General features: G+C 39.2%; 1 protein-coding gene across 8 annotated transcripts in view; it reads left to right on the top strand.

The window, feature by feature from the left end:
* SEMA4D (semaphorin 4D) overlaps nucleotides 1-24,875 on the top strand; it is a 99,592-nt gene that overhangs the window by 1,268 nt on the left and 73,449 nt on the right. The gene's annotated exons all lie outside the window — the stretch shown is intronic.

Here is a 24,875-nt window from a genome sequence, read left to right as displayed (position 1 = left end):
GTGGAGGTTTTGTTAGAGAACTGCTTAATGACTTATTTTATTAGAAAGAGTGCGAGCTCAGGCGGTTACGCAAGTGCGCCCAAAGGGAGCCGTGCTGGCTGCATGGATGGCGAATGTGGAGGCCGAGCCGGAGTGGGAGTATCATTTACAAACCGAGTTAGAAAGGGGCATTGTCAGAACCGAGTGGCTCGCCTCGGGTGAAGCACTGTACGTACCATGTTCTCGCTGTGCAGGGGACAGCGTTCGTGCAGTACCGTGTGCTGGCTGGGCTGAGCAGGTCTGTGTGGATGGCTGCTCATCATTCTTTCCGGTACCAGAGATGAGGTGTAGGTGACTTTTTTCCACTGAAAGCGAATGAGTGGCATGGGAATGTGTTACTGCATGTGTATTCTTAGAGGGGAAAAAAAAAAAAAAGGTTTGTAAATGGGGAGCTGGATTGACAGATGAAGTCTGTGTTTACTATGGTCTCTTAGCTTGTAGAGGAAGTATTTCACCATCTCTCCCCCCTTTCCTGAAGCAATGACTTTATATACCTTTTTCAATGGTCAAGGATTGTTACAGCATCTGCTGATAAAAGCTGCTTGCATTTACCTGCCAAAATAGGTCTATAGCTGTTTTTTAAATATCTCTCTCTCTCTTTTTTTTTTTTTTTTTTTTTTTTTTTAATTAAGAAACAAAGGCCATTGTAGCTGGTGGGGAGGGCAGTAGCTAGTTCGACAACAAATGAAGTGTTTGATGTGAATGTTGTATTTCAAAACTGTAACACTGATTCATAGGTTTTTCTGGATGCTCTAAGTACAAGTGTGCCCACAGAGTTAATTTAATATGCTGTGTTGCTATCTCTTTGCTGGTGTTCTCTTTCAGTCCCCTCTCCTCCCCCCACCCCATTCCGCGCATAAACAGCTATTACATTAAATACTCAATAACCATTATTTTTAACCTTGCATGGATACAGCAATACCCTGCTAAAATATGTGGATTTATTAAGGACCATTAAGAGGTCCTGCAAGAAGGAGGGAGGTTCTGGATGCTCTGGTGCATCCCAAATTGATCTGCTTTGTGAACAGCTGAGCTTCAGTTCCCTGCTTCATGCAGCCTTCTGCTGGGGAGGAGCTGGAGAACTGGAGAGGATCTGTCATCTTCTGAAGGCCACTTGGGTGGAGTTGAAATCTGTGCTGTGGTTGCTCTGCCGTGCACTCTTGCCCTCTCTTCCAGCTGTCTTAGGGGGTGTGTGCCAAATGAATATTCTTGTTTTCAGATACGTTTTCTTAGCTGTTTTCTTGCAGTGAAGCAAGTGGGAGGTCTCTTTCAGTCATGTCAAAATTAATTCTCGTTCTGGGCTGCTAGCATTAGATGTAATAATTGCATATGCCACCTAGTTTGCAAAAGGTGTTGGATAAGTTGATAGGCGGTTATGCAGTAATCTGATTTTTAATGATGACTTTTCAAAGTGGGACTCTAAATCAGTAGAAATAAAATCTTGGAGCACTTCTATGGTTGAGTTATCTTGGAACTCTGCAGATTGTTATGTTTTAGTTTTGGTTTTCTCCAGGAAAAAGGGAATCTCAAGCCAGTTATTGCAATAGAGATTTTGTAGATAACCAGAATATAAAGTATTTCCCATGAATGTTCAGAGGTGAATTTTCTTATCCCAAGTTTTGCTGTGCAAAGGTAATGAAATAATTCCCAAAGTTGACTAACGTGTCTTGTAAGCCTCCAGTGCTTCAAAGTGTTGGATCTTGTTGGATTCATATTCTGTGATTTAAATGAGTTGAAAAGTAGTTTCTGAAAGTATATGACCATGAAAGCATTATTCATGAATGGGTGGTGATTTACTATGCTTCTTATTAAACTAAAAATCAGGTACTTGTAGACATGACTGAGACAATATTTCATAGCATTTTAAATTCTGGGTAGCATGTGAGAATAAAGTTGGAGATTTAAAGATGACTACAAAAACAAGTAAAGCTAGTAAAGATAGTAAACCTTCATTGTGGTAATATTAAACAATTTGGTGGAGGAGTGTTCTCTGTTGGGCCCTATACTCTTTTGCTGTATGGTAATTAATTGAAGAAAGATATGCTTGATTGGGAACCTGCATAATAAACAAGGAGCTGGGAACGGCTTTTGGCTTTTTGTTTGGTTGCTCTTTCTCTGAAGTTTTCTACCTCCTTTTTTCTAACTAGTCATTTCTCTGATGATAAAGCAGTGTTTTTTAAGTCTTTGTTCATCTGGCTTTGCATAGTACTCCTGTCCTTCAGTGTCTAGGTAGATAGGAAAAAGAAGGATATTGAAAAGAATGAGAAAAGTCCCACTTAACTTTGCTTGTGTCTTGATCTTGGAAGCTGAAGTGGCTGAAGAGTTGCTTTTCACTGGAGCATACAAGTGGTTGAGTACTGAAAGGAGTTTGGGAATGCCAAAAGGCACTGCAGCAGCTTCCATTTTAACTTGTCTGTGTGTTGATGTAGCTAGATGTGGAAGCTGTTTTAATTGTTTCCCTTCTGATATGAGGGTTTTGTCCTTGTTTCTTGGATGAATTAATGAAAGGAACCAAAAAATGCTTTTTCTGTTCCCATAGGTCTTTCAGCTACAAAGAAAAAAGTAGAACCTCCTATTACAGACTAATCTGTGCTGTCATCCTGGATTGGGAAGTTACGGGTTTTTGCTGTCCAGAACTGGATTAATGAGGTCTTACATTTAATTGTATTCTGGCCAAAAAGCTTTTATATTATTTTATCTGCCTGTCAAGTTCCAAGAATGCAAAGGCCTGTTTAGCTTCTGGAGGTGTTGCTGTAGCCTGCCTTCACCATGAGGGAGGATATTGCCTGCAGTAAGAAGTGTGTTGAGCTCCACTTCTAGCCAAGGGTGTCTAAGAGCTGCTCTGCTTCCTCCTGCTCCCTGTAACACCAAGTTGTGGTGCAGCAAGCTTCTGGGTATGTCAGCATTCCTGAAAACAAAATGAATAAATATGCCAGAACTTACTTTTAGTAGGTGTAGTGCTTTCTCTTTTTTTTATGGTGTGATGGAAGAGGAAAAAAAGACTTGTATTGAATGAAGGGGCATAAATGATGTTTTCAGTACTGTAATTCTGAGGCTTTTGACCATAAAGTCTTTTAAAGCAACAAACAGCAGCCTTTACTTCAGGAGTATGTTCTGCACTGAGGGGCCCAGTTCTTGTGGCCTGGGGGGAACAAAACAGATTACAAAATAATAAAAAACTTGAACAGATTAAAAAAAATAATAAAAATCTGTAGATGTAAACAGGTAAGGAACTTAAGAACCTTTGTAAAGACTATACATGTAGTTAATTGAAGACCATATATGAAATTTAGAATGAAGTTTGTTGGTACAAGAAGTAGTGGACACACGTTTTTGTCTTTCTCTGCTCTTCCACCTATTTTTCTTTTGTCTCTGTTCATGTACAGCAGTGAACTCATAATCCGCTAGGCATTTTCTGCATTGATCCTCTTAAAAAATTAGTATTAGCCTATATATGAGGCAGGCTAAAGAGGCTTGAACACTGCTGCAAAATTAGTACCTGTTTGCCTCATTGCAAGGACAGGAAGGTTCCCTATTTCTTGCATGGAGCTGCGTTGTGTGCTCCTCTGCAGGGTTGTGCATGCTGAGCAGATGTGTAGCTAGTAGAGCACTGGTATGGAAGTGACTTGGAAATACATGGAATTAGCAGACTGGGAAATTGTGACAAGATTAGTGCATCTGATTACTTCTCTGGGAGATGGAAAGGAGTATGCAAAGCAGGGGAAGGTTTATGGAGATGGCCAGTTCTACTGGGAAAGAGGAGAGGAAAAAGTTTTACAGGCTTGGTTAGCTCTTTGCTGGTGTGCAACAGAGAGACCAAAGGTTGTGTGGAAGCTAAAGCAGGTCTGACAGAAGTGCAGCAAGGTGAGACAATGGGGAGGCTGGTGCTCCCTGTAGCCTGAGTAAAACCTCCAAGTCTGCACAGATTTGTGTGCATTGCAAATGGCAGAGCCAAGGACTAATGGGAAAAATGCATGAAACGTGATTATAGTTCGTGCGTTGTTGAAGAGTAGTTTCCACAGCCAGGCTGTAACAGTATTTCTGAGTCTTCTTCCTTCTCCCAGTGTAAAGCAGGCATTCTTCTTGTCCCAAATAATTGATTTACAAGTATATGCTTGGTTGTGCTTTTTTTTTTTTTAAATAAACAAATGATGAATGAACTGTATGAACTTTGTCATTAAATACACAGAGAGATGCATAGAAATGTGGAGGCTTTTTGTTTTTTTATAGAATGTCTTTGTTCTCATTTCCACTGAAAGAGATAATGTGTTATGATTGCGTGTTACTGGAAAAACAATGCGCTATGTAGGGAAGAGACCTAGAGATGTGGAAGCTCTTAGATTTCTATTTGAATTCTGTCTCTGTAAATTTTACATGTTCTGGTGAGAATGGAGCAATGTATACTTTTTAAAAAACAAAGTGCATTGACAAAAACAAAGTGAATTGATGTCTTAAATCAGGTCATTGAAGTTGTGCTTGACATTGGTTAGGTTTGTTTTTTTTGTTTGAATTAAACTCATAATTCTGGAATACTTCCAAAGGAACTGTTGTTTGTTTTGCTGAGTGTGGTATAGATTGGTCAAAGTTTGTGTGAAGACACAGTTAATTCTGTAGTTATCTCCATAAAATGCATTACTTTACCTTTCTGGTTTGCAGATCATTTCTTGTGACAGTAGGAAGGACTCAACTAACAATTCCTTGTGGTGATTGGGACTGTCATATGCACATGGAAAACACTGGTTTGTTTGCTAGAATTACAGTAACTTGTAAGAATGTATGCTAATACAGTATTTTACAGATATTCTTCTCTGTGCTTTCACCTCATCTAGTAATGCTCAGATTTATTCAGAAGACATTTATTAAGTCACCTTTAATAAATAGTATCCCAGTTGTTAATGCAAGCAAAACATTTGACTGTTCAGTAAAATCAGACAAGACTCCTTTTGTTTGTCTGAAGATGTAAGAAAGGCAGTTTGTGGAAAGGGGGATCATTGGACCAACTGATCCAATGACAGGCTTTGGGACAATCAATATTCTCTCAGCCTAATCTTATAAAATATTTATTACTCTTCTTTTTGAGCCCCATCTTGGATGTACTCGGTAGACTGTGTAATTCATGCCAGGCATTGCAGTGTGGGCCATGAGATATTGGTGTATCTAAATTTGTACTTAATTTGAGTATGGTAAGAATTGTTTGCAAAGCATTTAAGAAGAGAAGAGTGGTCTGTACACAGAAGTTAATAATCAGGGCCGTGGTCTTGCCATCAGGTTTGTGTGGGTGGAAGCTAGCTGAGGCTGGGCATATGCCTGCAGAGGTTGCCCTCTAATACAGGGACCTGCACAAATATACTCTCCTGATCTTTCAAAAGAACAATGACCCAAAAAAATCCAAACCAAACCCCCCCCCCTTCCCCCACAGATGACAGCAACAAAACAGTCTAAACCAGCCAAAACCACACTCACAGAGCCCCCCCAAAAACAAAAACCTTCAGAAACAGCTTTAGTTGTCTGTCTGCAGACTTTAGGAGTCTGCTGGACCAATGCTGTGCTCAAAGCTTTTTTTTTTTTTTTCCCTCCCATATATCTGTGTTTCTTGTCACAAAAAGTGTGTAAAATGGCCAGAGGCAAGAAATTCAGGCATTCCTGTTTCCATTCAGCAATTGCATGTAATTACTAAGGATTTGCTAGAGGTGCATATGTATGCACACACAGATCCCCTTATGTGTATGGTGTGGATGTGCCCCACCTGAAGTGTCCATTCCTTGGAAAATTATTCATTGATCAGAGCTAAGTGTAAAGAAAATAATAACCTTTGATGGAATTAATACTACCACCAAGAAAGCAAAACAACAAAAAACCCTTGCAAAGCCATTAAAAAATGTCTGTATTTTGCTCAGTGGTAGGAAGTAAATTTTTCTTTCTTGTTAAAATCTAGTCCTATTTAGATGAGAGAATGACTGCCTTTGTCTTTATGAAATTATTGGTATTGTTGAAGATCTGCAGTTAAATATTTAGATCCTTGGCCCTGTGGAAATAAATTTACTGCTTAGTTGAATCTGACTTAGGTTTTACTCGGCATCAGTGAAATTGATAAACTACTTTGAAGGGTCACTGTGATTATCTTCTAGGTAAGTGAGACAGAGAATATAATTTCACTTCTTTTGTATTGGAATTAGTTGTGCAGGATTGTATGACGAATATATGAGACCTTTCCATAGGCTCAAGAGCTTTTATCTCTACAATCTTCTCTCGCTAAAGAATTAAAAACTAAAAGAACCAACCCATAGGTATACATTCACAGTATATTAGCAGTTTAAATATTTGACTGGCTATTTTTAATGAGGATAGATACTACTGAAATAGTTTCTTTCTTCAGATATGTAGATAGATTTGTTCTAAATGCATGTTGAATCTTATCTTTTATGTGTCTAAGGGATTTATTACTGCAATATCAGAGGGTATGTGACTCAAATCTCTATTTCATTCAACCACATGACTGTATAAATTAAATGTGTATATTGGCTCATGTGTGTATTAAGATGTTGATAATTCTCATATGGTTGAATTTACCTCTTTGGAATTGATTTAAAATAATAATAATAAAGGCAAGTGTTTGCATTTGCCTTGAAATGGGCCTCCTATGTGCATAAATTGATTATGCGTCACATGGTACATACATGATGATATCCAGGAATTCCACTGAGGTTTTTAAGAACTCTTTTTCCCTCTTTAGCACTGGCAACCACCAGAGGTAAAAGTAACCATTTTTCAGAAGCTGTCTTCTGTTCTCTAATTTAATTGTTGGCTTTTATTAGAGATCAGTTGCTGTCGCTGCATGTCTGCCTCTGTTTTTCTTCACAGCTCTGCTTTCCATCTTCTGGAATAGGATGCAGATTTATTATGTGTCAGTTGATTTGGAAAAAGAAATTTCTTGACAGATTATGAAATGATGCTCTTGATCAGGTGAATCTGATGGCCTGTGCCACCTCTGTTTTCTGCTTAGTGTTTGCTGAGAAGGCAGTATACTTTGAAGATGAATTTGCTGTAGTGTGAGGAATGGTGCTGAAACAGGTTTGGGAGCATGTCCTGAGAGAATGGGTGAATGCAGCAGAAAGTCAGTTGAGCAGGAGTAGTTACTGTTTTTCTGTGGAAGGTGAATGGAGTCAGCTGTGCTAATTTCCGTGCAATAAATGGGCTTTGAGAGTCAAAGGTGCTAATGTGGCCCTGTCATTACAAGGCGCCCGACAGTGAAGAGAGCTTTGAGGTTCCCACAGAGAGATGTTGGCCTGCATATTTCCATGGCAACAGCCATCCCTTACACATTTATAACCTTTGATTAAAGATACAGAAAGGAGGGGGAAACCTTTTAAAAGTTACAAATGTATAGTTTCAACTAGGATCTTTCATTTTAACAATATCCCTTATTTACATTCCCTGGAGTGTGGAGATTTTATAAGAAACCCAGCTGTCCTTTTACCATTTGGTAGACTTTGAGATGACATGTGGGGGCATATGTGATGTTCTGGAGATGGCTATCTGACTTTGATCATAGCTGTAATAACATCACTCCACCAATTTAGTTGTTATTTATTTACATTAGTGTATTTTGTATCAAAATTGTACTCAAAATTTATTTTGTAAGGGGATTTGTTACTCCGATAAAAGTGTTTGAGTGAAAAAAAACCTAATCTCTGTTAAATAAGACTTATTTTCAAAGAGGAAGAGCGAGCATGAGATAGCCTAAATTGTAGTTTCTTAAGCAGTATAGTGGTGATGCACAAAAACCTTATTCTAGTGGGGAGAGCAAACATTCCTGCAGAAACTTAGACTTGCTCTTGGCTTGCAGGTTGTGTGGAAGGGCACATTTATGCTTGCTGCATCTTCACATCTCTCCCTCTTTTACCTACCTCTGTGTTCTTGACAGTATTTTTCTTCATGCAGTGATGGCCAGGTATCAAGATTGCAAAAGAAGTGTTTTCTTCCAGGTTAGCTATTCTGACATGTAATTCTTAGGTGCACCATGTTGCGCTTCCTGGGAAGTTTTGTTACTGAAAAGCAACAGAATTTTGCCCCACTCATCCCTTTTCTGGGATCATCCTTGTGAAGAAACAGTGAATTACTTTGGTATTTCATGTTTATGCTAGAAGAAGTTGAGCTGTAATACCAGAACTAATGCAGTGGGACCCTCACAGAAGGATGAAATAAAACTGTGTTTCTTCTGTGCCTTTACTTTGAACAGCCAGGCTTTCTTTTTGCTTTGGACTAATCAGTGCTGACTTTCAAGTGAGGCCATTGCTGTCTTGGTGAGGGAAAATGACAGATATTTTGTTGGGACTGCATGCAAAGTCTCGCCAGCATTTTGCCATCATTTCTTTCAGAAGGAAGGGGTATATAGATGCTACTAAGCTTAGTGGTTGATGATTGATAATTTAAATGGACAGAGTTGCCTAGGATTGCCAAAACAGGGAGTTTTAGTGCTACAGATGTATTTCTCCACCTGAATTGCTAAGGCTGAGCAGACTCTGTGGTTACTAAGAGCCTCATGTACTGCTTCTGCTTTGACCATGAAGCAAAGCACCCTTCATGCTGCTCTTGTACAGATCCCTAACGTTCCTTGAGAGAGCTTTTGGTACTGAAAGACCCAGTTGGTTACTGTGGAAAGTTCACAGTGACTGTACAAACAGGACTGGAAAATTCATGATGCTGGGATATTTAGAAGGATAGTATCTGTAAAAGAGATAAGAAAAAAAAAAAAAACATGGGGGAATAATTAGAAGATATTGCAAACTATTTTTTTTTTCATTTAGGCTGCAAAGAATATTGATACCTTTACTAATCCATGTAACTTTTTATTAATTCCTGTGTATTGGAAATAATTTACAGTGACTGTTGTGATATGAATAAGTATTTCTAGTCACTCTGAAATAAGAGATAACGGTTGTCTGCTTGGGATCTAAGGAGAAACACAGAACAAAAGGTCTGCGCGACATCAAGACTGCGTGTCACGTGGACATGGTGGCATTTCCATCCATTTTCATGAATTAGAAAGGTGAGGTTTAGCACTCAGTTTCAGTCAGTGTGGATTTTTTTTTTTTTTTTTAAGGAGACAGAAATGAGGCATTGTTTTGGCAATTTTTGTGCTAAAGAGATGCATTTTGAGGTCAAAGTAACATTTGGGTCAAGTTGCTTTACCACGTGAATGTAAGATGTTATGCAAGTGAATGTAGTTACATCTGTGAAGAGCTTGATCATTTGTCTTCTGAGAGAAGAGTGCTGTCAGTAAAATACCGAAGTCACAACCCCCATCTCTGAGGTTTTGTTCTGGCAGTTACCACCAGAGAAGAAAGCTGTGCTGTTTTTGTCAGCTTCTGCAATGTGGCTGGAGAACATTCCCATAGCAGTTTTACAGTGCCAATTGATTTGGGTAATACTTGAGAGTAGAAAACATTATTTGTTAGCTAGCTTATCTGCCAATTACCGAGATTCTAACCACTATTTTAGGGTCCTGAAAACTTGTTTGCAAGCTTTGTAAGGGTTTATGTCCTGCGTCACTAACAGAGAATAGAACCAAGCAAGATCCAGATAAATAACATTAATTGAAACCACGTAAAAGGGAGATACAGATGTATAGAGGTGGGAATCAAGTGGTCTAAAGGTTACTGAAAGCGTGTATTGGAGTTTGAAGATGGGTACATAAAATGCAGAACAGACTCTGATGATCTGACCATGTGCTTCTGGTTGGAGAGGTGCTGTGGCAGCTCTGAACTTGAATGTTCAGACCGTGATGTTTGGGCAGTCTTTGAACAGTTCACCCTGATCCCTGAAATGTGCGCCTGGATAAAGCTCAGCTGGAATAGATACACATCTAGAAGATGATGCTGTAGCCTTTGTTCAGGATTTGCAGGTTTTTATGTTAGTTTCTGAAAAGTGTTTTAATGATCTCAATAGGAAGAGCAGTGTGGACTTTTAGTGTAGTACTTACATTACAGCCAGTAGCACTGTGAAAATGTTTGGTTAGATGCCCATGTGGGTTTGCTGCCATGACTTCAAAACTTCTTCAGATGTGATCAAAAGACTTCAGCAGGCTCTTTTGAGACCATTCCTGAGGTGTTGAAAATCCTTTGTGGTTGCATGAGTTCAAGATGTTCAAGCCTTGAGATTTAAGACTTTATAGAATTGAAAATTGTAGATGTAGCTGAGATTCTCTATTTGGTTACTAAGGCAACATGCTGCTAGTTTTTTTCTTTATACATTGCCAGCCCTGTGAATGCCCTCTGTTCAGACAGACAAACCTTTAGTTAGGGTCAAAATTAATCAAATATTAACAGTAAATCCTTAAGCATTTTTATAGGCCATACTATCTGAAGGTGGCAATGCTTGGGAAGCAAGAAAAAAATGAAGTTTTATTGCTGAGATACTGACAAACATGATGCATATCAATTTTAGCATTCAAAGAGAGAAAGTAAAGTTTTGAGCCACTGTGTTTGTTTAGGCAAGTCGCTTTTTTAAAATGCATTGGTGGAACTATTTGTACTGTCATGAGCCAGAACAATGTCAGGTGGGTACTGCATGTACTGGAACAAGCAACTTAGTGTTTCCTGAATCATCCTGAGTAGAGGAATGTGAAGGACAAAACTGTAATAAAAATAGATGATTATTGCATTTCAGTGAAAGAGAAAAGCTGTAGCTCAAATTCAGTTTAGTTTGAATTCTTGATGTTTCATTTCCTTTTTACTCCAAAGGAGTTCATAAAAACATAGTTGATACCTCCCTTTTGAAGACAAATATGTTCCTTGGGACTTAGAAGTCAAGCTTCATTAAAATTAAAATCAGTTTAGACTAGATTTTAATATCAGGCTGCTTAGAAATTGTTTTAATCTAAATTTTAGAGTAAAATTGCATAGATAATTACAGTTGGTTTAGTGCATTTTTAGTGACTGGTAAATGTATCTTGTTATGTAAATCAGGTTATATATGTAGGTGTTTCTAGTACCTAGGAAAAAGAAGTGTTTCATATAAAGCTTGTTTTTCAGTTGCCTTAAATTCCCAATACTGTCATGTACAACAGATTACATGCATAGCTGTTTGTTCTCTTTGCACATTGGCTCAGATTTTCCAGACTCATCGTGCCGAATCAGTAGTGGGATTTGTGCCAAAGGGTTAAGTGTATAGAATAAGAGGCAAGGCATACAATATCCAGGACAGCACCAACAGTGCTGGTAGTGTTTTCTGGGGCTCTGTTATGATTTGTAAAGTCTGTGTAGCAATTGTTTAAAACTTTGTATTTGTATTAGTACTTTGAGTGCATGTGTTTGTGGCAGAGGCAGGAAGTGGGAAGATGGAAGCTGTTAACTTTTCATAAAATGCAAGATGCAGAATTCATCAGAGGTTGTCATGGCCCAGCTGTCAGCCAGTGAGTTACCCAGAGCAGTAAAGTATTTGTGCTTGTTTTGGGATTGAACTTTGTGGCAGGTGGATATTGGAGTTCACTAAAACAGCTGAGTGTTTGCTGTGGTAATTGTGGCATGTGTCTGGACTTTGGCTGTAACCCCCTGCTCAGCTCTTTGGCAGGAGGACGGTGTGATCTGGTCCAAAGCCTGAGGTCAGGCTACTCAGGCTTTTACATCTCTGAGAGGCATGTGGAACAGCCTAGCTCTGAAACTGCAAAAGGAGAAGCTGTGATAGCAGAGAGGATCAGTAATGAAACTTAATGTTTCTTCTTATGGCCATCTGCAGAGTTGGAAACGTGTTGGTGAGGTTCACTGTTCATTAAGTAATGGCTTTATACTTGGGGTCACGTAGACATGCATCATAGAGGAATACATTGATCATTCAGGAGAATGTTTCTGGTGTGAGCGGGAAACACTTCAAAACCTGAGCTTTTCATGAGCACTTCTGCTTCCCTGTCTAGCTTCTGCTTCCCTGTCTAGTTTATTTACTTCTGGACTTAAATGTCTGAAACATTTGGCAAAACTTTCTTGTACTCAAGGTTTCTTTATTTGCTTATATTGCTGCCGTGTTTCTTCAAGTTTCTCAGGATGCCTTGATCATTTTCAGTATGTAAAACACTTAAGCACTTCTTACTTTTGGATCTCCCAAAACTAAGATTTCTTTCTCCATTTTCAGAACCTTGCTTTAATTTTAATTCCTACTTGTATTTGTTTTTCAGCGTTTATGTGAAAAGGTTGAAAGGTTTGTGTGTTACTATGATGTGACATGAAGCAAGGTCAGTTTAATCTTTTGTAGTTGAGGAGAATGTGAGCTTTAAAAAACATTCAGAAAACAGAGAAGAAATATAAGTGATTTTTTGAGAGGCTAAGAAAGTGATTATGAAGGCTTCAGAAACTCTTCCAACAGTCAAACTGTGCCTGATAAAGCCAGATGAGGTAGTTCCCTTTTTGTGAAAGAGGGGGACTTAGTGGTTGTGAAAGGATAGTGTTTGTTGCTTTCACAATTAGTGAGTTCCATTTTCTGCAAAAGTCTAAAGACTTTAGGCTTAAGTGTAATTGATGGCTGTACAGTACCAGCAGGACTGTTATATTCAGGTGGCATTTGAGGGCCCCAAACAGGCAGGCGTGTTAAGAGTTCATGGTATCTAAACACCAGTGGGAAACATAGTCATTGCCATTTGAAATTGGCAGCATGGTTTGAAACAAGGAGGAAGTGAGGCTTATGGAAGGAGGAGAAGCAGAATTTTGAAAGATAGTTTGAGTGGTCTTGCTCCTTTGAGTCACTCAACTTTGCCTTTGGCTGTTTTATCTGAAAATGCTTTCCAGGTAGGTCTTTCTGCAGAAGTGAATCCCAAATGCTTGGAGGAGGGAAAGGTGGCAGTAGCCATTAGTTTATTGAATATATAGTAAAATTAAAGGAGTGTGGGGCAGGGGATATGAGCATCAGCCACATATCTGAGCTGTGTGCCACAGACATCAAGAGTGGATAGTTAGGAAGGGTATGGAGTTGGGAAGGATGGAACACTGGATAAAAAGAAAGAAGCATGGAATTTATGTGTTCTTACAGAAAAGGTGAATTTGGTGTCTCTTTGGGAAGGAGGATGGGAAGGATCATATCCAGATTTTCAAGTGAATGAGTCATGTGGAAAGAGAAGGTGACTTGCTCTGAAGAAATGCAAATGTGCAATTTCTAGATGTTGATGTTTCATTGTGGAGTGAAACTGTAGTGTGAATTACTGACCTGATGAAAGCTAAAATATGTGATATTCTGATTCAAGTATTGCCTTCTTGGTATACCCACTGCAAGTATATTAACAAAGCCCGTGATCAGGTTTTCTTCTCTATCCCTCCACTTTGCTGAGAAATAGATAACTAGTTTAATTTTCCAAGGATTTGTGCAGAGAAGTAAATTCATCACATTTTGTAAATCTAGTAGATTTTTACTGTAGTAAAAGGAGTAGATTTATCCTCCCTATGCCAGAGTATTAGAACTTGCAAACCTACTGCTGCTAATTACCATGTTCACACTATGATAAAAATTTAAAGATAATGCAATTGATTATTGCTTATGCTTTTGCATTTAGCTATTCCAAACATTTTGGGAGTTCATTTCTATAGATGGATTTTCCCTGAGGTTTGTATTCAGGCTGCACTGATTGATCCTTGGCATAGCTGTATCAATAAGCTATGTCCTAATAGGCAGGTGATAATAGAACTGGGTTTTTAGAGGGCAGCCTTACTGGCATATGGCTCTCATTATGGGAGAGTACCACATCTGAAGTCATTTTAGTTCTTGATGTTGCAGTAGTGCCTTGTAGAGATGGTGTGATTGCTCCAGGGAGAAGATGGAAATGCCTCACATCACTCAGCTGTCCTCCTGCTGATTAAGGAGTGACACTGTCCGAGATGCCTTTAGGAGGCAGGCAATTATTTTCAGACTGAGAGATGTTAACCAAGAGCTAAAGCCTTCTGGGAACAAAGGATAAGCAGGGCTGGAGAGGGAGAAGCTATTCCAAAAACATTTATTTTACTGCTTTTTAGTACTAGTGCCTCTTTAGAAAGGTTTTCTATTTACATGGTGAAGCATATAGCACTTGTGAGCTGATTGTATGAAGAGCTAAGTATTCTCTGTTTCATATTCTTTGTCTTTACACTTGCTCAAATGTAGAGCAACGTAGTGTGAATTTGCATCCTGTTAGTGAGACTAGCCCTGATGCTCTTTTTTGTTTACTCATTTCAGATAGTATTAGAAGGTTTGTTTTGTTTCAATATTGATCCAAAATCTAATTTTTAGTAGCTAGATTTATATCCAGTGGGCAGCTGCCATGTGGTCATTATTTTTGTGGCAGACTCATTACCTGATGACAAAATTCAGGGTGTTGCCAACTACTCAAGGCAACCTTTTCCTATAGTTCTTGTAATAGAGCTCTGAGAACAACCATGCAGCTTGAGTTGCAGGTAAGAAATTAATTTTTTAGATATTTTGTTAGGCAGAGCAAATTAAAAGCTCATTTACTAGTAAATGAGTTATCACAATACGGAATAATTTAGTGGCAGTGGAAAAAAAGTTAACTTGTAAAATGGTATAGGCTCCAAGTGGAAGAGGTTTACATCATGTTGTCACTGTAGTAATCAGTTTCATTACATCATAACTAATAATGGAGCTGTTTGAATTGCAAAGCAGATTGAAGTTTCCTAAACTGACTCTGAGTCATGTTGCCTGTGTGGAGATTATTGCAAATGTTCTTATGTGTATGTGTACATTGGGATCTCTTTTTGTGACTACTTTTCATCATTTCTGTAATAGCCTTGGTTCACCTGGAGCCATATATAGGTGTGTTTCCCAAGAATAACTATGCCTGAGTAAAGGCCTCAATGTTGTCTAGTAGGACCTACTGGGAAGCCGTTTTCTCTTTTTTTGTTCTTGTTTATATATACTGTGTGTTTTCTATTGCCATATAGCTTAAATATGAAGAAATCATTAAGAACACTGATGCCTATTTTGTGTAAATTGTAGCTGAATAATTGGCTGCTTTGTTCACAGTGTGCGAAACTGTAACTTGAATCTTGAGAATTTTTTTTTAAGACATCAGGCTTTGATATGATTTGTAGAAATGTATACAGAATAATCTGTGTTTACAAAAGTGAATGGCAGTTACATATCAGTATTTCTTGCCCAAAGACATGCTGAAGTTAGATGAATAAATGGGGCTGAGATGGCAGGCACAGACCTCAGTTGTGTTTGTGCTCTAGAATGTATTATTGCATTTTCTAGTTATTGCTTCTGAATCGTGCCAGTGCTTTTGCTTTTTTATTAAAACTTGTGGTATGTATTGCATAACTAGCGTTTGCTTTTTCCGGTTTCGTGATTTTAAAAATTTAACTGTACCTTGATTATCTGCATCACTGAAGCTCACTTGAATAAATGCACAGAATGCACTCCACACAAATGCAAAATCAGTAGGGTGTTGTTTGGAAATATGTGCAAAACAAAAGGCAAACCAATAATACAACATGCCTTTAGAAGGCATCAGAATAATCATTTATGCTTCTAAAAGATCTTTAATAACAAGAATCTATTGAATACTGAAGGGATGCTGTTACAATTTAATGACATTGATGCTTTTTGTAATAAAATAAAACATATGTGGAGGTGAATCAGTGCGCACTTTGAGAAGCTAAGAATTTAAGAAGCTTACTTGGTGCTCACTTAACATGCATATTTTCTTCAGTATTTTTTAATACGTTAATTTTTGCTTTAGTATGTTTTAATATGACCTTTAGTCAGATCTCACTGAACCTATGAATTCCCACTTACTTTTTTTTAAATTTGGTCAGAGAAAGAAGACCAAAACTGTAAAATGACAGAAAAGCAGAGTCAGAGAAATTAATGTCACTGAGTTGTTTTGTGGTGGTTGGGCGTGCAGGGCTATCTGAAGTTTAATATCTTGAAGTTTCTTTTTCTCTCTTACTATGACAAAAAAAGGTGCATATATAGGTTTATTTCCAGGGAAATAAGCAGATAGCAGACTAAACAGAGATGATGAGGTATGTGCAAAATGGAGAAGGATTTTACAGCAAGTGAGACGATTACACATACACACAGAGAATTGGATATCTCTCCTGAGGAAGCCTGTCTTTGTTGGGAGGGGAGACTTTCCTGAAGAACGTGGCTGAGTAGATGGTGTGCATAGGTCAGGGTGCAGGGAGCACTGGATGGCTGCAAGCAGGGGAGTAGAGTTTGGTCTGGTGGTGGTAGGTCCTTCAGGAAGAGTTTGCCACAGCAGGCTTTTATTGGTTTTGGAGGCTGCTGGGAGATGGGGATTGTTTTTGTGGGTGCAGGTGGTTTTTCTTGGCAGTCGGAGTGATTTGAGAGGGTCATCCCAATCTATCAGTAGGATATGTGTCTGATACAGACCTCCTAATGGCTGAAACCTGGCAGATGGCATAACTTTCTTTGGGGAATGGTAAGCTGATAACTTCTGGTCTGTAGTACTATCATTGGTGTTTTGCTTTTGCCATTTTCTGTCTGGGCGTCTGCTTTTTCCAATTTCTTTCCCTTTTAATTTTTTTTAAAGCTAATGCTGCATGACTGCTGTCTTGCATAACTCTCAACAGCTTTGTTTATTGATACACTTCAGTAGAGACTGTTATTTTGTCTTTGCTTTTGTTCCTGTCATTTACGTGGTAATTAGTTTTCCCCTGAGCTCTGCAGGTGCTGGCAGAAGGGGCAGGGGTGCCAGTGGTGTGGGGCAGCTTGGAAGGTCCTCTGTGCTGACCTGGCAACAGTGACTTCTGCTGTGGGAGCCTCACTGGGGCTCCAGCATGCCTGTTTGCCATGGCCTCCACTCCAGCCTCGCCACGGGCTGGCCTCTCCAGGAATAAAAGCACTAGAACAGGCTGCTATGGAACCTTCACAGTGGGAGCCTCTGAGCTGACCAACGTGTTGGCATAAACCACAACTGGTGGTAGCAAGCAGAGCTCAGTGTACTCCTCACGTGAAAGTTGTGCCCTTCTACACTGCTTGTCTCATTTTACACAAATCATGTTTTGCTGTCGTTTCTTTTCTTTTTAGCCCACAAAACCATGAATTCACCAAATAATTTTCATAGTCCTGCGTGCTGCGAGTTACTGCTTTTTAGTCGCAGAATTGTGCTGTAAACATCAACTGAAGAACTGTAGCTGCAGATTAGAAGTGGATAGTGTTCAGGTTTTCTTTCTCATTATTCTGTGTAGAATGAAATGGTTAAAACAGTGAGAGGTTTCTGGTTACCATGTTTGTATCAGTGGACTACATGTTTTTCTTATTAATGAAATGTAGCTGGGTAGTTGGCTGTTAGGGAGGGTGAACTGGAGAAGGAAATTACCAACCATCAGTTTTGTGATTTTGCTTTGTAGACCAGCTATTTAACATAGTGCAGTAAAATTCAGCAGTTTTGGCATTCAGAATGATGGTGCCAGTTTCACGTTGTTTTCTGTGTGAACAAAGTGTGGCTGTTCTGGTCGTTGCTGTTAGTCTTCATCAGTGTAAAATGAGGTGCACAAAAACTGCTGTGAAACTAATGATCTCTCTTGAAAAAGTCACAAATGTTTGGGATTAGTGCGGCTGCTTCAGCAGCGTGACCAAGGACCAGACTAGGGGTATGTAGCATAGCGTGCCAGAGTAGAAGCCAGTGGTGCATGCTGGCTTTTTGCAGTTAAAATGGTTTGCAGAAATAGTGCTGACAAAGTCACCCCATTGCATGAACTACCAGAGATATAAAAAATCAAGAAGTTTGGGAAGAGCTGCAGTAACTGAGTTGACATGCTTTGTTTGGCCTCTGGGAAAGTAACTGTATAAAGTGTAACTGAACAATGAAGTTTGTTTTAAAAAGTAGTTAATTCTAAAAAGTTCTAAGTGACTTTTGGTGATAGCCTCATAATCTTGAAATTAGTTTTTGTGGGCAATATAAATTTACTGTTTGAATTTTACAACTGGAAGAATTTCCAAAAGCTCAGTAAAGTAAGATGTTTAAATATGCTTAAAGGCCAAAGTAAAATGAGTGAGTAGCCCAGTTTTCATGACTTTTTTTTTCTTTAAGTGTTTATTTAAACTTTAAAGGCATCTGTCAGTGAAAGAATCCTGTACTTTTCAAATTTTTTCTAATATATTATATCACTGTATTAATATGTATTGTAGTACCTAACGTATCATATATTAAAAGTAATTATAGAAATTACATTATTAATCATGTAAATACAAATTTTCTTGTCTGTAAATCTAGTGCAGGTCAGGATTCTAAAGGGCGCTGTTTACTTGAAGTTCATTGTTATTCTGAGGATGGATGCAGAACTTCGGGAAGAAAAAAACAAGTTATATGTGTTTCTTTGATTTGGGAAGCTAGTTACTAGTTACAAGCTCAGGAGCATTTATTGCTCTTAGTATAGGATCTGCCTTCTTGATTTGGGTTTGTGGGTGACAGAAGCAGATGAAATAGTGCAGGAAGTAGTCAAGAGTGGAGAGGGGAGGCTGCTTAGGCTCAGTGTCAGCTGGTTATGTTTTGTTCATCTTTCTTGGTCATAGGGATTCATTACTTCCTGAGGGGACCACCTGTGCCCTTCAGAGGATCCAGACATACAGGGATTCTGGGAAAAGGAGTATGTTTAACTCTGTGTCAGGAGTAGCACTTGAACATTAGGCACTAGATCAGTGGTCCTCCTCTGCTTGAGAATTTGTAGTCTTGTGAAGGGGAAGAGTGGTGTAGGAGCAAAGATCCTCAGCTGAGCTGGCCCTTCGTGTTGACTTCGGTTTGTCAGATGTATGCACAGTAAGATGTTCTGCAAAAAATATTTTGGGCCATATGCCTTCTTCAGGGTAGTAACAGTACAAGCACAAATGCTTTGGTCAAATGATAATTTGGACAAGACGTGTGGTACCAAGAGGGATGAAAGGGTTTCTCCAAACAACATTGCTGCCATAGGCAAAACATGACATAATGCTGCTTTTCTTTTGCTCCAGATTGTCCCAGACAGCTTCAGATCCCATGTCAGGTTTTCTGAGTTTTCTGGGGTCTGGCATTTATGCAGAATGCTCAATGTCTTGAGGCTGAAATTACCTTCCCATTTATTTGATTTTGCAGTCTTTCACTTTCCAGTTCTACGATAAAATTTTTCTTCACATGAGATTTCTCATGAAGGCTCTTAATTCTTGTGTGCAATTTGGGGAGTTGTATTTGCATTGTTATATTTATTTTATCTTGTTTTATAACTGTTGTTTATGAGCTGTGTTAGTTTATCTAGAAATGGAGAAGTAAATGGTGTAGCACTGTGTAAGCATAACATGTACTGAGATATTTCCTTTGCATGGCATGACATCTCTCAGTTAAATATGTAAAATGATGCAGAGAGAACGTTTGTAATTATGTTATGCAAAGTTGAAGGAGTTAATATGGAGAAGTTGTATTGTGGTGATTCATGGCAAATAAGAACAGACTTCAGGAAGCGTGGCTTTGTGACAGAAATTTTTTAAAAATCTATGTGGGATTTTTCAAAGCTATGTATACAGCCAAAGAGAAATGAGGAAAGTTTTTTAGCAACAATTTTCTGATAGGTCCCTGAGTAGAGCTTTGCTCTGTAATGACTAGACATTGTTTCCAAAGCACATACGTACTGATGCTAGGGTTTCGCTTCCAGCTTGACAATGGGTTGGGCAGATTCATAACAGAAAAAAAATCTGTGCTGTAACGATAAATTACTGGTTTTGGTGTGTGGGTTTTTTTTGGTTTTGTGTTTTGTGTTGGTTTTGGGTGAAAGAATAGAGAAATGTATTTAAAACAGTCATAAGACTGATTGCTGCCTTGGTCTTTGTAGTCTCTTTCAGAGGTATGCATATGAAGTCTTTCAGAGTGCTGCATGGGATGGTGAGGCTGCTGCATGTATAGCAGCATACTGCTGACTGGGTTGTGCTCTGAGAAAGGGCTGTGCTACAGAGCTGTGCATGCTACTGCTGCAGCTGTGCTCTCTCCTTTACGACTTCTGCAGCTTTGTGGTACAGCTGCCTTGCAGAACTATGTAAAAAATGTACAAGATAGTAAAATTCTTGATAAAGCTGCAAAATCAGTTTTCTTGTAGCACCCCAAAATTACAGCATTTAGTATTCTTTCTCTGCCTACCCTTTTGGTGCCATGTAGCCTGAGACAGGGTGGGGGGGAGGTGTGGGGTGGGGGAGCTTCAGCTAAAAGTGGAAAGATAACTTGATGAAAAAAGTGAGCCAGTGCTTCCCTGAACAAAAGGAAATTGAAGGTGTTATCTTAGCTCCCAAGTAACACAGACTTCTGGAGTGACTGAGTGAAATTTTGTCGTGAGCCTTGTCCACTACTGTCATGTTCCCCGTGCAGAAAATGGATCTCTCCTCATTTTGATTCTAATGATTGCAAATCCCCCATGTCATCCTATTTCCAAGCATTAATTACTCTCCTCTGTGAGAGCCCGTGCATTTTGTTCTTGATCGTCAGTTTCTGGCTGCTGGATCTTTTCATACCTTATAGAATGAATGACCATGCTATTCAGTATCACCTTCTCCTATCACCATGATAAACTCTAAAATTGCTTGCATACTGCTTAGACTGTAGTAGGTGTTTCATAGGCAAATGGGTTACTGTTGGAAATGTTGATGTTTGTGGGCAGTCAGTCTATCATTTGTAGTGTTAAAATTCCAGAATATAGTTTTACAGAAGTGGAAGCCTTCAAAAACTGTAGAATGAGATCATAGAAAAGAATTACTGAACAAAATCAGTACTGAATCTTGTTGGGTTTTTTCCCAACTGATTTACTAAACGTTTTCAATACAGTGCTGAATAGTTCACCATCTAAAAGCACAGTCCTGAAACAGCCAACCTGTTTTAAGTTAATAAATAGTTTTAAGTAAATAAATAATTTGGCTGATTTTGCTTTTCTCTGAGACGGTTGAAGAGGAGGATGAGTGATTATGTTATGGAATGTACTGGTTTAATATCCTAGGCTGTTTACACTGTAACTAATAAGGCTGATCAACTCTGGGAGTGAATTTGTTTTTACTTCCAGTAGACAGCTACAATAGTTGCATGCTATATTAAATGCAAACAGATTTAAATACAGGGGGAATAGGAATTTTTGGACCAGCAAATGCAGTAAAACCTGAACTGACCCTCTTGTTCAATTAGTTGTATGTTATTCTGTTAACCTGTGGCACAGTCTTGAGCCTGTCTTTGCTGTGAAAATGAAAGCAGTATCTACCTTCAGCAAATTTAAGCTATGTCTGCCTTAAACCCTACTTTTTCGAGCAAGTGGAAGGGGGTGTGTTTTGAAGAAAAACAACCCTGAGGAGAATAGCAAAGGCTTGGAGAACGCTGCAGTAGACAGTGTACATGGTGGTTAGAGTCACAGTTTGAGTCCTCGGAGGTGTGAGATGGGGCAAAAGCTGCTTTGTACATTGCCTAGAGATATGCTTTGCTAGTGAAATAGACTTAGCAGCAGGAATCACAATGCTGGAGAAACAACCTTGTATTCTGTTTTCCTGTAATACTTGCTTTAGTATAGGAAACAGTCGCTCAGTTCCTGATTGCCATTTTTTGTTACTGTTGTTGGGGGTGTTTTTTGGTTTGCTTTTTTTGTTTGTCAGGTTTTTTGTTTGGTTGTTTTGGGATTTTTCTTTCCTTTTTTTTTTTTTTTTTTTTTTTAAATCTTGATGCATCTTTCCGAAACTAGACCCAAATTTGGTAAGTTCTTGAAAAGCTTAGTAGAGAAGTATGTACAAAATCAGTTTAGGAGGAGGAAACTGTTGCTAGCAGTTACATGAAACTGTTCATGCAGACGATGCTGACTTGTAATGAAAATTTGCACTCCTGAATTTATACCCTTAACTTCACGATGCTGATGTGCTTCAGTGGTGATTCTCATGAGGTGTATGTATTCAGTCTCAAGAGTGCCCCTTTACAGTAGCCTTTTGTGACATAGTCTGTTTTTCAGCACAATTTACTTTGACATTTACTTGAGTAGGTTTTTCTGTTGAAAAGGGTATTTCAGATATCATACGGTAAGGTTTACAAAAGAGTTGCATCTAATTGCTCAGACTGAAGTGCTCAACCCTCCTGGCTTGCACACACACTGCCCATGAAACATGTTAATCCCCTCCTGCCCTCCCCCATTGAAGAAGCCTGATATATTTCCTTTTGCATTAGGTGGGCCTTCTGGGAAATACATGCAGAAATAAAAGACTTTTCTATAGCCCTTTCTCCCTCAGGAATGCATAGAAACTACCTCCTTGGATCTGGTCCACAAACTTGAAACTTGATTGGGGGGTGGGGTGAGGGAAGGAAATCTATAATCCCATGCACATGTTACTCAGAGAGTCCTAATTACAAACTGAGGTAAAGGTATAGAAGCTCAGAAGATCTCACGGTACTTTGCAAATAAGCAAATAAGAGTATGTTTGATTGTGGGTTTTTTTTAAACCTGTGTTTTGCTGAGGTTTGCCTCCAAAGCAGGTATTTAAAACTCTTAGCCTTGTGACCTTTGTTTGTCCTTCATTAGTGGTGTCTACCCAGACAGTCTGCATTGAAGAGGCTTGTTTTGTTTGCAAAGATTAGTCAGGTAGGGTAGTAGTTTCTCAACGAGTGGTGGTACTCAGACATTCTACCTTAACTGTAGCAAGAATTGGGCCCCATAAATGGCTTGCATAAATAGTTACGGGATAATTATTTGTGTGTACTGGTGGCACATGCATGAAAACCCACAAGAAAGGTGACTGCAGGTTCTTACATGGTATCGCTGTGTTGGTAATTGATAGCTGTAGTGTACTACAAGTTGTATAGGAATGCCTGCCTGTAGCTTGGGATGTGCTGGCTGTCATGTTGCAAAGGACCCTGAGCTTTGAGCTGCCTGTGTGTGGCAGCTTGGGGCATGCAGGTGCTGCACCTTTACAAGAAAGACCTTGTGAGGAGCTGACCTGGGGACTGGTTAGATGTAGGGGTACAGTGCTGCTGCCAGGGCACAGAGTATGGAGTGGTGTGGTTGCCTGTCTGTGTCCTTGGGCATGTGGCAGTGTCCATGCTGCCCTCCTCCTGCATGAAAGAGGAGTCTGTGATTTGAGATACGTGACGCATGAATGCAAGCCTATATGAGTTGGACAGTGTGGTTGTTTCTAACAGAGGCTTGCCTGTGGGTTCATCTTTACTGTGGGCAAACCAAAGTTACCTCTTTCTCCTCCATGATCATATTTATTGTTTTAATGTAGTCTGAAAATTGCACAATAAAACTATTATGAATACATATGCAAATATCCAATGTCGCCACTTGCTTATTAAGATCAACTCAAATATAGCAGCATTAATGGTCCTTCATGTTTCTCATAGTCATGGCATTCATGGAGTCCTGTGCCTCTCTGCGTTGGTGCACCACTGTTACTGCATATGCCAGAAAAGCCAGTCAGAGTTACTTCTGCCAGTTCCCCACTCTCTTCTCCTTGTTCCCGTGCGGCTTCCTCAGAAGTGGTAGTGCTGTTGCTTACAGACCTGATTTGGCAGCGCATCACTGCTGCTTGCTGATGGCGTGTCCCCACCAGTGACAAAGCAGCACCACTGTGGGGCCAGGAGCTGCCTTAGCTGGTTTTGCCAGCAAAAGGAATGTTGGTGAAACCGTGGTGTGAGCTGTGCTGTGGTGAGCTGGAGCATGAAAATAGGCATCATCAAATTAAGGGTGAATCTGACTTGACTGAAGTGACAGTTTCTTTCAGCTGGCAAAAATACCTCGTAAATTTTGGCTTTCTTTCACTTATTATTTAGTGTGGAATTGTAGGTCATGTTTGTTGGCAGCCACCAAAGGAGGGAATTATTTTAGTTCCATGCCTCTCCCTGACGCAAGAGATTATGATCTCTGTGATGATGGGTTGTCTGTCTCTTCTCTCCCCAAGTTTTAGGATGGAATCGCAGAGGATAGACCTGTTGCACAGTGTCTTCTTCTTTTGATGCTGATGTCTTTGCCTCATGTTTTAATGCTCTGTGCACCTTAACTTCTGCTATGGTTCAGTTTAATAAGAGCATTTGCATTCTAATGTTGCCAGCTGACAGTTTCTTAGAGCAGGCTGCATTTTTTTTTTCAGTTTGATTTTAATTCAGGTTAGTAGTTGGTCTTTGTGCAGGCACAGGTTTTCACCGTGTTGTTCACTCTCAGTAGGTGGCATCTTGTTCTTTCGGCTTAGTTTAAGCCCAGACCTTCAGTGTAGAGGGGAGGTTCTCCTTAAAGTATGTAAGGGTGGTGTAATTTGGCTTTGTAGACTTTTGGGGACACTTTACAACACTGACGAGCTCACTGTGATTAATTACTTGGCTACTAATGAATTGGGAGAATGTTTTCTGCATTTTTGTTATTGTCAGTAGTTGGTGCTTTTTCACAGCTTATATTCTGCTTAAGTAGTTTCCCTAAGATTTAATATGCTGCTTCCAACCTGTATTTTTTAATTATGTTAAGCAAGTTGCTGATTTTAATATGGAATTACATTTAGTAATGACTTCTCAGGCTGTAGGCAATGTTTTGCTATAAAACTGGTTCACTTGAGCTCACCCATATGTGACAGTTGCCATGAAGTTTGCTGGTCTAGTTGTCTTAACAGCAGACTGCTTACTAGGTAAGAAGGTTGAAACCAGAAGTTTTTACTTAATTTAGAAACTGTTAGCTTTCCATAGCTTGATACACTTTGCAGAGAATCACACAGTACATAAATACAGCGTGTGGTTAATCTTTTATGGGAATATTGTTTGCTTTTGAATGGTGGAAAAGCTCTAAGAAAAGTGTTGGAAAGCACAGCTGTTTAATGGCAGGTCCTAATTTACTCCTTGATTTGATATTTAAATTTTTAACTATGCAGAAATC

The sequence above is a fragment of the Zosterops lateralis genome (genome assembly GCF_965231275.1).
Source record: "Zosterops lateralis genome assembly, chromosome: Z".
Lineage (NCBI taxonomy): Eukaryota > Metazoa > Chordata > Aves > Passeriformes > Zosteropidae > Zosterops > Zosterops lateralis.
Note: the sequence above shows the minus strand (reverse complement) of the source record. Positions and strands in the feature narration are given on the sequence as shown.